This window comes from Artemia franciscana, chromosome 13 (genome assembly GCF_032884065.1).
Source record: "Artemia franciscana chromosome 13, ASM3288406v1, whole genome shotgun sequence".
Lineage (NCBI taxonomy): Eukaryota > Metazoa > Arthropoda > Branchiopoda > Anostraca > Artemiidae > Artemia > Artemia franciscana.
In genome coordinates, this window is record NC_088875.1 from 7,467,161 (window position 1) to 7,484,785 (window position 17,625).

Consider the following 17,625-nt stretch of genomic DNA (forward strand, 5'->3'; position numbering starts at 1 on the left):
GCAAATTTTCTCAGGCTCGTAACTTTCGATGGGTATAACTGATCTTGATGAAAATTATATATTTAAAATCAGCATTAAAATGTGATTCTTTTGATGTAACTATTGGTATGAAAATTCCATTCTTTAGAGTTTCGGTTACTATTGAGCCGGGTCGCTCCTTACTACAGTTCGTTACCACGAACTGTTTGAAAATTTCATCGTTTGTTGAATGGGGTGTTGAAAAAAAGATACTATTTGCATACTGCTACTAATGCTACTACTTCTACTACGGCTATTGTTACGCATAACTACTGAACCTTTCAACAAATTAAATTAAAAAAAATCAAAACAAGTTCTTTCAACTGAAACTAAGTAGCGACATTAAAACTTAAAACGAACAGAAATTACTTCGTATATGAAAGGGGCTGCTTCCTCATCAACGCCCCGCTTTTTACGCTAATGTTTGACTCTTTCTCTCAACTCTTCTTTTTAAAACAGTAAAAAACATTAGCGTAAAGAGCGGGGCGTTGATGAGGAAGCAGCCCCTTTAATATACGAAGTAATTTCTGTTCGTTTTAAGTTTTAATGTCGCTCCTTACTTTCAGTTGAAAAAACTTGTTTTTTTATTTAATTTCTGAACCTTTTTTGAATCAATGCATGTTTTGATTTTGGCTGTCCGCAGAGGAATAATTAAAACGAAATTTGCATTTTTTTTTTTGCTAAATGGCTTTCTCATAATTTTGATCAAATGATTTTGATAAAAAAAGAGCGAGGGAGGAACCCTAGTTGCCCTCCAATTTTTGGTTAATTAAAAAGGCAACTAGAACTTTTAATCTTTTACGAATCTTTTTATTAGTAAAAGATATAATTTTGTCCCAATTCATTAAGAATGACCCCTGAATCACAAAAGCCGTAGAATAAATAGTTGACGTTACTAAAAATACTTTAGCGTAAAGAGCGAGGTATTAGGAGGAGGCGAGCCCCTCATATGGGTAAAAATTTCTGTTCTGTTTTAATGCTGCTCCTTACTTCCAGCTGAAAAAAAACTTTTTCATATTTATTTTTCATTGTTTTTTTTTTTTTAAGTAATGCTAGTAAATCCTGCGCTCCCTTCATGGAAACTTTTTCCCCCATGACAAATTTCCCGATGGAAAGTTCCCCCAGCATATCCCCCTCTTCTCAATCCCTCCCCCCAACCAAAAGATCCTCCTGAAAACGCCTGTACACTTCCCAATAACCATTACTATAATTAAGCACTGGTCAAAGTTTGTAACTTGTAGCCCCTACCACGGGGACTGTGGGGGAGTAAGTCGTCCCCAAAGACATAGTTATACGGTTTTTCGACTACGCTGAATAAAATGGCTATGAATGTAGATAGGAGCTTGAAACTTCTAACAGTAGGGTTCTCTGATACGCTGAATCTGATGGTGTGATTTTCGTTAAGATTCTATGACTTTTAGGGGTATTTCCCCCTATTTTCTAAAATAACGTAAATTTTCTCAGGCTCGTAACTTTTGATGGGTAAGACTAAACTTGATGAAACTTATATATTTAAAATCAGCATTAAAATGCGATCCTTTTGACGAAGCTATTGGTATCAAAATTCCAGAGTTTTGGCTATTGTTTGGTTATTATTTTAGAGTTTTGGTTATTGTTGAGCTGGGTCGCTCCTTACTACAGTTCGTTACCGCGAACTGTTTGAAAACAGTAAAACACTTTAGCGTAAAGAGCGGGGCGTTGATGAGGAAGCAGCCCTTTTCACATACGAAGTAATTTCTGTTCATTTTAAGTTTAATGTCGCTCCTTACTTTCCGTTAAAAAAAACTTGTTTTTTTATTTAATTTCTGAACGTTTTTGAATCAATGCATGTTTTGATTTTGGCTCTCCGCAGATGAATAATTAAAACGAAATTTGCATATTAATTTTTTTGGCTAAATGGCTTTCTCATATTTTTGATCAAACGATTATGAGAAAAAAAGGAGCGGTGGAGGAGGCCTAGTTGCCCGCCGGTTTTTGGTTACTTAGAAAGGCAACTAGAACTTAATTTCTTGTGAATGTTTTTATTAGTAAAAGCTATACGTAACTTATAAATTAGTTTACGTAACAAACTTCTGTATTCTCTTGTTTTATTACGTTTATGAGGGGGTTCACCCCCTAGTTAGTACCTCGCTCGTTACATTAAATCTTAAATTTTGTCCCAATTTATTAAGAATGACCCCTAAGTCACAAAAGCCGTAGAATAAATAGATGGAATTACCAAAAATACTTTAGCACAAAGGGCGAGGTATTAGGAGGAGGTGAGCCTATCGTATGCGTAATAATTTCTGTTCGTTTTAAGTGGTTTTGATTCCGCTCCTTACTTTCAGTTGAAAAAACTTTTTCATATTTATTTTTTCATTGTTTTTTTAAATAATGCTAGAAAATCCTGTGCTTCCTTCATGGAAATTTTCTTCCCCAATGATAAATTCCTCCAAGGAAAGTTCCCCTAACATATCTCACTCTTTTCGACCCCCCCACCACAAACCAAAAAATCCCCCTGAAAACGTCTCTACACTTCCAAATACCCATTACTATGTGTAAGCACTGGTCAAAGTTTGTAACTTGTAGCCCCTCCCAGGGGACTGTGGGGGAGTAAGTCTTCCCCAAAGACATAGTTATAAGGTTTTTCGACTACGTTGAATAGAATGTCTATCTCAGAATTCTGATCCGGTAACTTTGGGAAAATAATTAGCGTGGGAGGGGGGCCTATGTGCCCTCCAATTTTTTGGTCACTGGAAAAGGGCACTAGAACTTTTAATTTCCGTTAGAACGAGCCCTCTCGCATGATTCTAGGACCACTGGGTCGATACGATCGCCCCTGGGAAAAACACAACATACAAACAAACAAATAAACACGCATCTGTGATCTGCCTTCTGGCAAAAAATACAAAATTCTACATTTTTGTAGATATGAGCTTGAAACTTCTACAATAGGGTTCTCTGATACGCCGAATCTGATGGTGTGATTTTTGTTAAGATTCTATGACTTTTAGTTTTCCCCTATCTTCCGTATGTCTATCTTCCGTATATCCCAAAAATCAACAAAATTAAAAAAATATTTGAACAAAAAATAATCTGTACGTAGTTTTTACTAATGATTTTAAAATCATTAATTTCTTAAATTCCGGTAAAGATAAGACCCCAGTTACTCGCCAAAGAGGGGTCTATCAAATACCCTGTGATTGCGGAGATTACTATGTCGGCAGGACCCATCAGAATCTAGAACAACAGCATAAAAAAGACATAGACAAGGCATTAATTTCAAATAGTTCCAACAACTCCTTTGATTCTACTTTAGGTTGGCATATATTTAATAATCCGTCCCAAACGATACTTTCTGAAAAATCTTCACTCATCAGTAATGATTTGGGGATAAAACAGGTGGTTCGTGAATCAATCGAGATTAATCTCAAAATAAATAATAATATGTCTTTGAACAGGGACTTAGGGGAATACTCACCAAATTCTTTATACTCAAATTTAATTAAAAATGATCTAACAAAATATTTTACTTAACCGATTTATAATAGTATTGAACCAGCTACGAAAAGGCCTTTGAGACAGGCTGCTAAAAAAGTAAGGTTGGCTCTGAGAAATTGCACTTAATCACTTTGTTATCTTTAGTTTGAATGAATTTATATTCTCACTTCATTCTTTTTGTCAGTCCTGGTTGAACTTTATTGAAGTAAGGATGCTAGGGCTGTTTTTAAAAAAAAGTTTTTAGAAAACATTATTTAGTTTTAATTCTCAAAATTTAATGTAAGTTTATTTATATATATACATATTTTCTCTCTTGTTCTCGTATTGTGTTGAAGACGGCCCTTGGACATAGGGCCGAAATATTCACAGAACTGATTTCCACCGTCTTGAAAAGATTTTCCCTATTGTTTCTACTTTGTATTTGTTTAGAACCCTATTGTAGATTTTTCAAGCTTCTATCTGCAAAAAATGCGGCATTTTGATGTTTTTCCGATGAAAATACATATAAAATGAAGAAATTCAATCTGGGAAGATTGATGAGAATGAGAGAAGGAGGGGTTGAAAAGACATGTCCCACCTAACCTGTCATCAGCTCCTCATGTTGATAGTGCAATTTCAAAAAGTTGCCTGATTTTCGAAAAAGAGAGGAAAAACTTCCTGAAAATCAAAGAATCTCAATGAAAATCAAAGAATCTCAATGAAAATTTAACTCAGATTTAACTTGTCAGCGAACCCATTTGTAAATGTTTCAAGCTCCTATCCACAAAATAATGTGGGATATTGCTGCTTTTTTCGATGATTATAAATAAAACTGGAATAACTCAACCTAAGAAGATTCATAGAAGTGAGGTAGTACTCAAAGAAGTTCACAATTTTGAGATGATCCCAGAGAAAAATCCTAGGATATCGTGGTCCCTTTCAGAAAAATCAGAAAAATCTTTACGCTAAAGTTTGACTCTTTGCCACAATTCTGCTTTTTAAAACAGTTAAAAACTTTGGTGTAAAGAGCAAGGGATTGTGGAGGGGACAACCCATTTCATATACGGAGTTATTTCTGTTCGTTTTAAGTTTTAATGTCGCTCCTTACTTTCAGTTAAAATAACTAGTTTTTTTTTTTATGTAATTCCTGAAGGTTTTTGAATTAATGCATGTTTGATTTTGGCTCTCCACAGATAAATTATTAAAATAAAATTTGCATATTAATTCCTTTTTTGGCTAAATGGCTTTCTCTTAGTTTTGATCAGACGATTTTGAGAAATAAGGGGTGGGGAAGGCCTAGTTGCCCGGCAATTTTTCGGTTACATAAAAAGGCAACTCTAAATTTTAATTTTTAACGAATATTTTTATTAGTAAAAAATATACGTAACTTAAGAATTAGCTTACGTAACAAACTTTTATATTTTTAAATTTTTATTATGTATATGAGGGGGTTTGTACCCTCGTTAATACCTCGCTCTTTGCACTAAATCGTGATTTTTGTCCCAATTCTTTAAGAATGACCCCTGAACCCGAAAGGCCGTAGAATAAATAGTTGAAATTACTAAAAATACTATAGCATAAAGAGCGAGGTATTTATCTCCTCCTAAATACCTCGCTCTTTATGCTAAAGTATTTTTAGAACCCCTCATATGCGTAATAATCTGTGTTCGTTTTAAGTTTCAATGCTACTGCTTACTTTCAATTGAAAAAACTTTTCCATGTTTATTTTTTAATTGTTTTTTTTTATAGTAATTTTAGAAAATCCTGCGCGCTTGTCATTGAATTTCTGTTCCCCCATGACATATTTCTCCAAGGAAAGATCCTCCCACATAGCTCCCTCCCCTCGACCCCACCCCCAAAACCAAAAAAAAATCCCCTGAAAACGCTGTACACTTCCCAGTAACCATTATTATATGTAAACACTGGCCGAAGTTTGTAACTTGCAGCCCCTCCCCCGGGACTGTGGGGGAGTAAGTCATTCCCAAAGACATAGTTATTATGGTTTTTGACTATGCGGAAAAAAATGGCTATCTCAAAATTTTGATCCGTTGACTTTGGTGAAAAAATGAGCGTGGGAGGGGGTCTAGGTGCCCTCCAATTTCTTTGGTCACTTAAAAAGGGCAATAGTACTTTTCATTTCCGTTAGAATAAGCCCTCTTGCGACATTCTAGGACCACTTGGTCGATACGATGACCCCTGGGGAAAAAAACAACAAAAAAACAAACAAATAAACACGCACCCATGATTTGTCTTCTGGCAAAAAATACGAAATTCCTCATTTTTGTAGATAGGAGCTTGAAACTTTAACAATAGGGTTCTCTGATACGCTGAATCTGATGGTGTGATTTTCGTTAAGAATCTATTACTTTTAGGGGTTGTTTTCCTGTATTTTTTAAAATAAGGCAAATTTTCTCAGGCTCGTAACTTTTGATGGGTAAGACTAAACTTGATTAAACTTATATATTTAAGATCAGAATTAAAATGCGATTCTTTTGATGTAGCTATTGATATCAAAACCCCATTTTTTAGAGTTTTGGTTGCTATTGAGCCGGGTCGCTCCTTACTACAGTTCGTTACCACGAACTGTTTGATGAATTATGATTTGGTAGTGTGTTGGGAAGCAACCAATTAACCATCATGCATCTGTGCTGTTTATTGACCTGTTATGCTTGGCAAACATATTAAAATATTTTAAGATAAATGGTCTGGTTGTGTAACGGTTAGTCATCAATATTTGCTAAAGAAGCAGGATCGTTCATACAATACATTACAAGATTTTACATTTTGTATGAACATTTTTTCCTTCTTTTTTTTCTCAGACTTGACTGGAGTTGGTTTCAATGAATTCATCTAGAATAACCTTATTTTTTCTTTGGATTCGTCATCATTTCTATGAGTTGAATTCATCTGGATTCATCTGGATTTCAATGGCTTGGTCTGAATTTTCTTGTTTTATTCCGTTAAGTCTTATTTTTACTTTTGACAGCCATAATGTCTATGCTGGCCTTGAATTCTACGATCTGGTCTGAATTTTTATGATTTGGTATATGTTTCTACAGTTTGTTCTAAATTTTGGTGGGTTTTTTTCTGGCTTTATACAGTTTGGTCTTAATTTCCATAATTTAGTCTGGATTTCTACCAATCAACCTTGATTTCTACAGGATAATGGTTTCCAATACGTTTTAACTCTCTCAGTATTCCCACCCAATAGTCTTTTTTATGGGGGGCAACACATCCTAGGATAGGCTTTACGGGTTATTTTACCGTATTTGGATTTTCCTTTCATATTTGAATTTTTATGGTTTGGTATATGTTTCTAGAGTTTTTTTTTCTAAATTTCAGTGGTTTTTTTTCTGGCTTTATACAGTTTGGTCTTAATTTCCATAATTTAGTCTGGATTTCTACCAATCAACCTTGATTTCTACTGGATAATAGTTTCCAATACGTTTTAAATCTCTCAGTATTCCCACCCAATAGTCTTTTTTATGGGGGGCAAAACATCCTAGGATAGGCTTCACGGGCTATTTTACCGTATTTGGATTTTCCTTTCATATTTGAATCTGTATTGCACCATATATATATATATATATATATATATATATATATATATATATATATATATATATATATATATATATATATATATATATATACTACAGTTCGTGGTAACGAACTGTAGTAAGGAGCGACCCGGCTCAATTGTAACCAAAACTCTAAAAAAGGGAATTTTGATATCAATAGCTACACCAAAAGAATCAAATTTTAACGCCGATTTTAAATATATAATTTTAATCAAGTTTAGTGTTACCCATCAAAAGTTACGAGCCTGAAAATATTTGCCTTATTTTAGAAAATAGGAGAAAACAACCCCCTAAAAGTCATAGAATCTTAATGAAAATCACACCATCAGATTCAGCGTATCATAGAACCCTACTGTAGAAGTTTCAAGCTCCTATCTACAAATATTTGCCTTATTTTAGAAAATAGGAGAAAACAACCCCTAAAAGTCATAGAATCTTAACGAAAATCACACCATCAGATTCAGCGTATCATAGAACCCTACTGTAGAAGTTTCAAGCTCCTATCTACAAAAGTGTGGAATTTTGTATTTTTTGCCAGAAGGCAGATCACGGATGCGTGTTTATTTGTTTGTTTGTTTGTTTTGTTTTTTTTGTGTTCCCCCACAGTCCCCGTGGGAGGGGCCGCAAATTACAAACTTTGACCAGTGCTTACATATAGTAATGGTTATTTGGAAGTGTACAAACGTTTTCAGGGGGACTTTTAGGTTGGGGGGAGGAGTTGGAGTTAAGAGGGGGATATGTTGTGGGAGCTTTCCTTGGAGTAATTTTTCATGGGGAAAGGAAATTTTCATGAAGGGAGCGCAGGAATATCTAGCATTATTTAAAAAAGTACAATGAAAAAATAAATATGAACATTTTTTTTTAACTGAAAGTAAGGAGAACCACTAAAATTTAAAACAAACAGAAATTATTACGCATATGATGGGATCACCTCCTCCTAATACCTCGCTATTTTTAAAGCTAAAGTATTTTCAGTAATTTCAACTATTTATTCTACGGCTTTTGTCATTCAGGGGTAATTCTTAAGAAATTGGAACAGAATTTAAGCTTTAGTGTAAAGAGCGAGGTTCTGACGAGGGGGTGAACCCGTTTTTATGCGTAACAAAAACATGAGAATACAGAAGTTCGCTACGTAAGCTAATTTGTAAGTTACGTATATCTTTTACTAATAAAAACATTCGTAAAAAAAAAATTAAAGTTCTAGTTGCCTTTTTAAGTAACCAAAAATCGGAGGGCAACTAGGCCTGCTCCTCCGCTCCTTTTTTCTCAAAATCATTCGATCAAAACTATGAGAAGGCCATTTAGCAAAAAAAAATAAAATGCAAATTTCGTTTTAATTATTCAGCTGCGAAGAGCCAAAATCAAAACATGCATTGATTCAAAAACGTTCAGAAATTAAATAAAAATAACAAGTTTTTTTGACGGAAAGTAAGGAGCGACATTAAAACTTAAAACGAACAAAAATTACTTCGTATACGAAAGGAGATGCTTCCTCATCAACGCCCCGCTCTTTACGCTAAAGTTTGACTCTTTCTCTTAACTCTACTTTTTAAAACAGTAAAAAAACTTTAGCGTAAAGAGTGGGGCGTTGATGAGAAAGAGTTTGACACAAACAGAGCTTTAAACTTCTACAATAGGGTTCTCTGATACACTGAATCTGATGATGTGATTTTTTTAAAGATTGTATGACTTTTAAGGGGTGTTTTCCCCAATTTTCTAAAATGAGGCAAATTTTCTCAGGCTCGTAACTTTTGATGGATAAGACTAATCTTGATGAAATTTATGTATTTAAAGTCATAATTAAAATGCAATTCTTTTGATGTAGCTATTGGTATCAAAATTCCATTTTTTAGAGTTTCGGTTACTATTGAGCCGGGTCACTCCTTACTACAATTGATTACGCTCGCTCGATTGACGTCGCTCGTTACCACGAACTGTTTGATATAACGCCTGCTCCATTCAGGTTCCACATGACATAGGTTTTACTTAAGGGGCGTAGTGTTATATTAAACAGTATTCAGCTGGTAAAGCACCCCAAGCGCGGTGTTAGTTTGCGAAGCGTGGATCAAAGTACTTATGAGTGGCTCAATGAAGCTTGCTGCGGTGGAAGTGTGTGAATATGTTGTGGTGAATATATATATATATATATATATATATATATATATATATATATAATAAATAACTAATAATAACTCACTGCAGCACCAAGCCGCCTGAGGCCAACACAGCTAGGCACGCTCCTCCTCCAACCTAATCTATTTAAAGCCTCCCTCTTTACACCCTCCCAGGAAGTTCCCATTTCCTTTAAATCTTTATTTATGACATCCTCCCAACCCAGACAAGGACGACCTGCTTTCCGTGTAGCCCCAGACGGTTGGCCAAAAGGGACAATCTTCGGTAATCTGTCATCCTTCATCCGTAGAACGTGGCCTAGCCATCTCAACCTTTCTTTCATTATAGCCCCAGAAAGGGGGATTGAACCACACTTTCCGTACAACCTACTGTTTGAAATTCGGTCAGTCACCCGGGTACCCAGAACAATCCGTAGGCAATTTCTCTGGAAAACATCTAGTAAATTTTCATCTGCTTTTCGGAGTGCCCATGCTTCAGAGCCAGGTTTTACCCAAGGGGCTAATTGTTATAAAAATAGTATACAGATGGTGAAGAACCCCTAGCATGGTGTTAGTTTGCGAAGCGTGGCACAAAGTAATTTTGAGTGGTTCAATGAAGCCGTGTTGTGGTGGAAGTGTGCTATGCATGGTGGAGTAAATGAGGTTCTGAGACGTGCACTAAGGGTTGGAAATTAAGGAACCCTATGGTTTTACTGTAATGGTAGTTGATTAACATTGTCACTCATAGTCGAGATTCGAGATATGTTCCAGATTGGGCGTAATGAAATAGTGCTTTTCGCTAGTTTTGTATTTTGTTTAAGAATTATCTGGAAAAATATAAACAATTCACTGACTTTTTGCAAAAGTCTCGGCCCTCCCCGTAAAGTTAGAATGAAATTACCTGCTTCTGCGAGTGACTAGCCCTCAAGTCCTACGGCAGTTAAGTTGCCGGCGCATCAAGACCTGTGTCCCATGACCTTCTGTGTCCCGGACCATCCGTGCAAGGTGAAAGTGCATAGAGGACCACTCCTATTAAGTATAAATGTAATTAAACGTCAAAAATTAACGATAGTTTATTCAAGTGCCATGATAAACATGAATTATGAGCATAAAAGTTTTTTTTTTTTTTACATCTTAAAACAAGCAACCAACTTTTCACAGGATATAGAAGGACATTTTTATTCTTTCATTTGGCTTTGATTAAAAAGGAGATAAATCCTAAAGTAATAGTCAGATTCCATGTTTTCTTTTCTTTAATATAATGCATTTTTCCAATTTTTACCAATTTGAAGTAATAAATATGAGCCTTTCTATTTCACCCCGGTCCTTCCTACATCGCGTTCTTCTTGAGGGTTTTACAGCCCCTTCTGTTTCAGGCAATGTCTCAAAATGTGCACTTTTAGTGGGGAATTTTCTTATAGTGATTTCGGAGTATCCCTCAAGTGAAGAGTTTATGATTCAAGTGAAGATTTAGAGGGATTATAGATTCTGTATTTTTACGGAGTCGATTGAAATGTAAGTTGATTCCAATTGAAAATTTTTGTTTCTTGCCTTTTTCTACATTTCAAAATTAGCAAACACGCAGCTCGAATTAGAAGCTAGCATTGGACTACGTCAACAGGTGCATAGATGCATAGATCCACTATGCACCTGTGCATAGCCACTATGATATAAGCCACCACTATGGTGGCTTGTGGACAACAGGATGCTACAGAATAATATTTTAAATCTTTTCGTTTTTTTCTTAGAAATTTATAGTTTTGTTTGCTGTTCTAACAAATTTCAATCCGAGTAATTTTTGCTCTTTTTAAGTTTGGATTGAGTTCTTTACCTTTATTTGAAAAATAGAATTTGAGGGTTAATTTTACTTGCTATACTTTAAACAAAAATTAATGGTGAGTTGGGTAATAAATCTGAATGCTACTATCTGAAGAAGCTATGTCTAAATGAGGTTTTAAGAAGGCGGCTAAGGGGTTATTATTTATTATTAACGTACAATTTGGGGTTATTGAGAGGGAAACATGTTAAAAAAGCAATACTTAGCTCTTGAATGTAGAAAGAATTATAGTTAACATAGTTTTGACAATGCTTCTCCAAACATTTCACCGTGAGTCACTCTTTCTTCAACTCAATAGTCTTAAAGTGAATAAAACCAAAATAAATCTATGAAAGGGGAAACCCCCATGGGAAATTCAAAATTAATTAAATATTTGCAAATTGAGGGGACAAAAAAGATAAATGGGTTAAAAATCAACTTAAATTTGACATTCTATTTGAGTGAAAGTATTCTGAACAAAATCGTGTTACATCCAAGAATGTGCTCGAAAAATGCCGTTCATTTCATCAGTCATTTATAATGAGTAAGTACAACGCAATTGAATAAAATTGAATAAAACGCAATGAATTCTTTCTTTCTTTTTTATAGAAACATGCGATCATTTGGAGCTTGTGGGAGCTAACACCTGAGGAAGTGGAGGAGGTAATCAGATTGGTAAAAAACTTTGAGTTGGAGATAGTAATTGAAGAAGTGGACGAAGTCGTAGAGGACGATAAAGGTATTATATCGATTTAACCCGATTTGATATATTTAAAGACGGTTATGGTAGTTGGTTTGACTGAAGAATAGTTTTTTTTTTTAACAAAATTCTTGTTTTCTATCTATTGGATTACATCTAACCTTAGCATGGTAAAAGTCTCTACTACTAAAAAATGGATAATGAACAACCCCAATATTATCTGATAATACCCTCTAATGCATTACTTACCAATAAGGTACACGTCAAATTTAACCAATTTCTAATAGTCGATCCTCCCTACCATCACCTGTACGTCAATTATCACGGCAAAAGGAAACACACGATCCACTGGTTTTCGAAACGTTTCCGTTAGAAAGTATTGGGCCCTGAAGGTTTTTTTCAAGAGCTTCCCTCGTAGGTTTTAAATAATTAACACATTTATCGTTTAGAACACAAGATTTGGCGGGCCTTGGAGGTTTTTCCTGCATTTTTAGGTTTTTAAACGACCAAAGAAAACAACTCTCTATTAGTTAACATTTGCATAATTAAACAAACCCTATTACGTAGCAACCAAAGAAATCCAGAAGGAAACAAGCCCTGGCCCTCACAGGATCGTGAGTAAATAGACCTTAGACGATAGATCCTCCTGTGCCTCCAGAGGTACCCAGGGCATCTACAAGCAGCCACCAGTAATCCCTCATGTGCGCCACAGCAAGAATATCTTCCAGCGCTGGTTGAAAGGAAGCATTTAAGTTTCACAGGTCCGTCTGATAGGTGCGCCTGAGTGTCTTGTGCGGCCTGCTTCCTTTTCTTTTTCCTTTGGGTTGTCTCTGGAACGTCACTTTTAGGATCCGGGATTCATCCATACGAAGTACATGCCCCAGGTATTTCCACCTGTGTGTTTTAATGACATCTGTCACTATAGGTTGTCCGGTCATCCGTCTCATTCTTCTCATTGGAGATTTTTTGTGACCAATGGATGTTTAATATTCTCTGGAGAAAAGCATTCTCGAAAGCTAGAATTCGCCTTTCTTGTGTGTTATTCAGATGTCAGGCTTCAGAAGCATATAACAGGGCGAGGATGACGTTGCTATTGAATAGACGAATTTTGAGTCAGAGGGACAAACTTTGCGACCTCTATACTGGTTTTCGTCTATTGAATGTACAGGAGGCCTGCCCGATGCAGTCAATGAGTGTCATATCGTCGGCAAAGATTAAATCATTAATTTGGTGTTCTACGTTTAATTATATGCTTCAGGCGTCAGTGTTACTGAGTAGATGGTCAATGGCTACGGCAAACAAAAAAGTTGACAAGACACAGCCTTGTTTAATACCAGAAAGGACACGAAAGTATCTTGTCCTTCCTTCTGTCGTTTTAACACAAGATTCAGAGTCTTTGTTTAGAGCCATTATGAGGGCTACCAACTTCTAGAGCTACGATCCTGTAAAAGGATAGTAGTTTCCATAGAGTTTCAAGATGCAGTGAGTCAAAGGCCTTTTCAAAATCTGTAAATGCAATATACAATTTGTTTTGCCACTCTCGGCTATCATCTATTAACACCCTTAGGGTAAAGATTAAATCGGTACATGAACGTCCTGGTCCAGAGCCATGTTGCTCTTCTCTCAAGTACTTGTCGAGTGGACTTTGTATTCTTTGGAGGATTATTAGTGCAAGACGTTTACCAGGTATGGATGACAGACTAATGCCTCTCCAATTGCCAGGTAGTGTTTTATCACCTTTTTTGAAAAGTTTTATGAGTGGGCTGCGCTTCCATCTGTTGGTACTTGTTGTATCGTCCAAATATTTTGGAATAGGGACAGCCATATAGACATGCATGAACTGATTGATGCCCTTATCAACTCTGCCGTGATACAATCGTCGCCTGGTGCCTTGCTGGTTTTTTTTTGCGACTGCCAGTAGTTTGCCACGAGTTGGGGGTTCAGTATTAATGTCAAGGTTGAGGAAAGCTATAGAAGGTACCTCAAAAAGCTTATCAGATGGTGGTCTATTCAAAAGCATTTCAAAATGGCTGGGCCATGTCTCATCAACAGCCTATCACTCAGTGATGAGAATACGTCTTGAAGGAATCGTCGTTAAACTTCCTGTTTATGTTAAATCGTTAACGGAAGAAAAGAGTGGTGGCTATGGGCAATTCTAAATCCAAAATACTATACTACTTAGACTCATAAAAAGTATCAGAAAAATTACAAAATCAGGACCACTCTCACAACTACCCCAATAAATTTCTGCTAATCTTGACCTTAGGAGCATTTATTCCACTTGACAAAATTTAAAAGGTGTCTTACCAGACTCACTAGTCCGCTTAATAGCCAGATCACCAAACCAGCTTCTAGATTAAACCGGGAAATAATCAGGAATGTCACTAAGACATAATTTTGGATTAAGGTAGCCGTACAGAAAATATTGTCAATTAGAGATGATGTGCTCTCTGTTATGCGAGATGGGAAGCATACAGAAAGTAAAGTACCTGCGGCAAGCATGAACAAAAGAACATCTAAAGATGCGGAAGTCCGTATATCTGTAAAATTTACATTAAAATCTCTCGTAATAATTAACTCATTCGACTGTTTGAGGATGGTATTCAGTAGGTCATTAGGGATGCGTAGAAACAGAGGAATTGATCCACTAGGAGATCGATAACTACTACCAACAATTAAATCCTTACCTCCACATCTAATATTGATAAACGGTGATTAAAAGACATTTTGATATTTTCTAGATAAATCCATTCTAAGAGAATATGGGAGATTATTAGATATATAAAAGGCGAGACCACTATTGGCCATCTTTTGTCAATTTGGTCGCCCCACCTTATAAACTTGAAAGCGCAAAAGCACATCATCTTTAGAATCTAAGGAAATCTCACATAGACAACAACATTCGGTAGTACTCCAGAAAGAACTTGTTTTAGATGGTGAATTGAGGAACAGAGACCCTAAATATTCAGCTGGAGCACTGGAAGATATCAAACCCGTCTGGCAGTCTCCATTGCATTAGAAATATATTTAGTCTTTACTGTGGGGTTCATTGTAGTTAAACCAATGTTAAAGTGCCCAATCGAATTATTAATCATACTTACAATATCTAACGGGGTATTTTCTAATGAAAAAGTCGTCCATAAGGGGGTAAATTATTCCTAGAAGCACAACAAACTGGGGATGTACATAATTTACCAGTTAAAAAAAGTAAAATTTTTCCATAAATAATAGGACAACAAATTTACTGAAATAAAAAAAAGAAAACATGAAAGCATATTTTGAAAAAATCTCTATTTATATTAAAATCCAAAATTAAAAGGTCGAAATCGAAATCACCTGACATAAGAACTAGATTTTTTCACACTCTGCTAACTGAAGAAGTATTTGATCAAAAACACAAAAAAATCGCTGGATTACTAGACAGAGGTCTGTAAAAAACATTAAATAAACGGATTTAGCTCAGTGTTCCTACTTCAGCAACCTCTGAAAGTTTCTTCCCGATAAGTCCTCTATTTCTAGGATATATGGTGTTCAGGGAATTAGCTCAGAGTTGTCCGTATAAGAACTTCATAGCCATAAATAGTGCATAGATTAGGGTTATCACAGCGGCATCTGGGTGAGTGATATCCCAATTACGGGATTCCCTTATACTACTTGTGTATCCCGGTCACCCGAATGACATATATACAATATCTTGGAAACCGCTCTAGTGCCCAAGATACCCCGCTCTTTACGCTAAAGTTTTTACTGTTTTAAAAAGAAGAGTTGAGAGAAAGAATCAAACTTTAGTGTAAAGAGCGGGGCGTTTAGGATGGAACAGCCCCTTTCATACACGGAGTAATTTCTGTTCGTTTTAAGTTTTAATGTCGCTCCTTACTTTAAGTTAAAAAAAATATATTTTTTATTTAATTTTAAACTAAAAATTATTTTCTGCTCTTGTGAAACAGACAAAACAACTTGAATATTCCCCATTCAATTCCATTTGAGACATAAGAGAAGTTTGCTACCTTCTTCTTTAAAATTGTTTAATCAAGGTTAAAATAACTTAAGCAAGATTACAATAGTTTAAACAAGGTTTAAGGAAAGTTAAAATAGTTTAAGGACGACAATGTAATTGAGATAATCTAATTTTAATGATTCGGAAAATTATACTTTTATATTAATACATCGTATAAACTTAACACACAGTAAATTTAAGCATATAGACCCATGATTCCCAACTTGGAGTACAGGTCCCACCGGTGGGACAAAGCAATACTTTGGTTGGCCATGGGTAGGACGTGCACCCTTCGGCTGACTGTACTTTTGAGCCTTAATTTTGAAAAAAAAAAATCAAGAGAATGACGTTATATTCAAATATATTTAAAGAGCGAACAACATAAATGATAGTTTTGTAATGCCGGTATACACTTTAAAAAAGGTGCTGTATTCGGAAAATATTTGTCACTAGTATAGAATATATCTAGAAGACGCTCCCCTCGGGTGAATATGCATAACATTTTTCATAACAGAATGTAAATATCACAAGGGGCATCAGGATTTTAAAAATACCTAGGTAGGGCATGACCCAAAATTGGTTGGAAATTCACGGAATTTAATGTGTAAAGAATAGCTATGAATAATTAATCTTAACGTAATATCCTCTTAAAAGTTAAGTTTATACATTTTAAATTATTTTATATGTTATATCAAAGATCAATGTAGAATATTTCTGTCTTTTGATTTAGTTCAACATTCCCCTCAACATTCTCTAAAGCTTGTCTTTAATACCCATTGCCTATTTGGACACTTACAGGGTCAGACATTCGTTGCCTTCCCAGTGATAAAGTCTATGTATGAAAAATGGCGAAATTTCACAATTTACAACTCTTGCCCAGAGGACTTTGGGGACCATGGCAACTCCGGAGGTATATTATTGCAACAATCGTAAATATAGAAAAATGCTATTTCAAAATGTTGATCAGCGTTTAGGAGGCCATCTAACAGTGATAGAAGCCATCTAAAAAGGGCGAGAGGGCTGGTTGCCCTCCAGTGACTTTTCAACATTCCCCTCAACCTGCACTGAAAGTTTAAATTAAAAGACCCTTTTCCTGATACTGTGCTGATAACCCTTCTTAAAATCCAGTGTGAACATACTGCGTTTTGATTTTGTTCAACATCCCCTTCAGCATCTCTTTAAAGTTTCACCTCGATACTGTAAGTCTTTTTAAAGACTCTGTATCAAATGTCTACCAGCCCCCTTCCTTTCCCAGTAACGAATCTTAAATGTGAATACAACTTACAATACTTACAACTCCTACCCAAGTGGAGGTCATCTGACCCCCATTTCATGGTCTTTAGACTATTTTGATAAAAAGGGCTATTTCAAAATTTGGATCAGATGTCTTTTGGGGGAGGGATAAATAAGGCGTGGGAGTGGGGCCGAATACCCTCCAATTACTTTCAACTCTTAAAAAGGACATTGGAACGCTTATTTTCCAATCGAAATGACCCCTTTCAAAGTTTATATGAGCAAGAACTCCCGAGTGGTTCTGGGAGAAAAAGAAAATAAATAAATAACGCAGTGAAGCCTTACGGTTCCTTACTATAGGCAGTACTAGAGCGTTGCCTTTGAAAGATTACTGATGAAAACAAGTTCGCATGAAATTGTTCACCTTGAATATAGTCGCTAGGACGATGAATAAGACAAACATTTCTAATCATTAGAGAATATATCTTCCTAGTCGTTCATTTTTTTTCTTAAATTGAATTCATAGGTTAGAAAGTCTTTCTTGTGCCTACAATATATTCTTTTATAGAAAAGAATAAGTGTATTTTTTCATTTGATTACCGTTTTTTCAATCTAAATATAGATATTTATTTCTAAGTTGGTTTTCTCCATTTTCCTTGATTCACAAGGGACTAAGATGATGATGAAAATTGCTTTTCCCACTGCCTGAC

At 35.6% G+C, this 17,625-nt stretch overlaps 1 protein-coding gene across 2 annotated transcripts in view; it reads left to right on the top strand.

Annotated features, from left to right (window-relative positions):
• The first annotated feature begins 3,680 nt into the window (after window positions 1-3,680).
• LOC136034470 (SNF-related serine/threonine-protein kinase-like) overlaps window positions 3,681-17,625 on the top strand; it is a 94,779-nt gene continuing 80,834 nt past the window's right edge. For both annotated transcript variants that reach the window (XM_065715667.1, XM_065715664.1), the window contains exons 1-2: window positions 3,681-3,777; window positions 11,595-11,724. The gene's annotated coding sequence lies outside the window, so the exon portion shown is untranslated. The remainder of the gene's footprint in view (window positions 3,778-11,594; window positions 11,725-17,625) is intronic.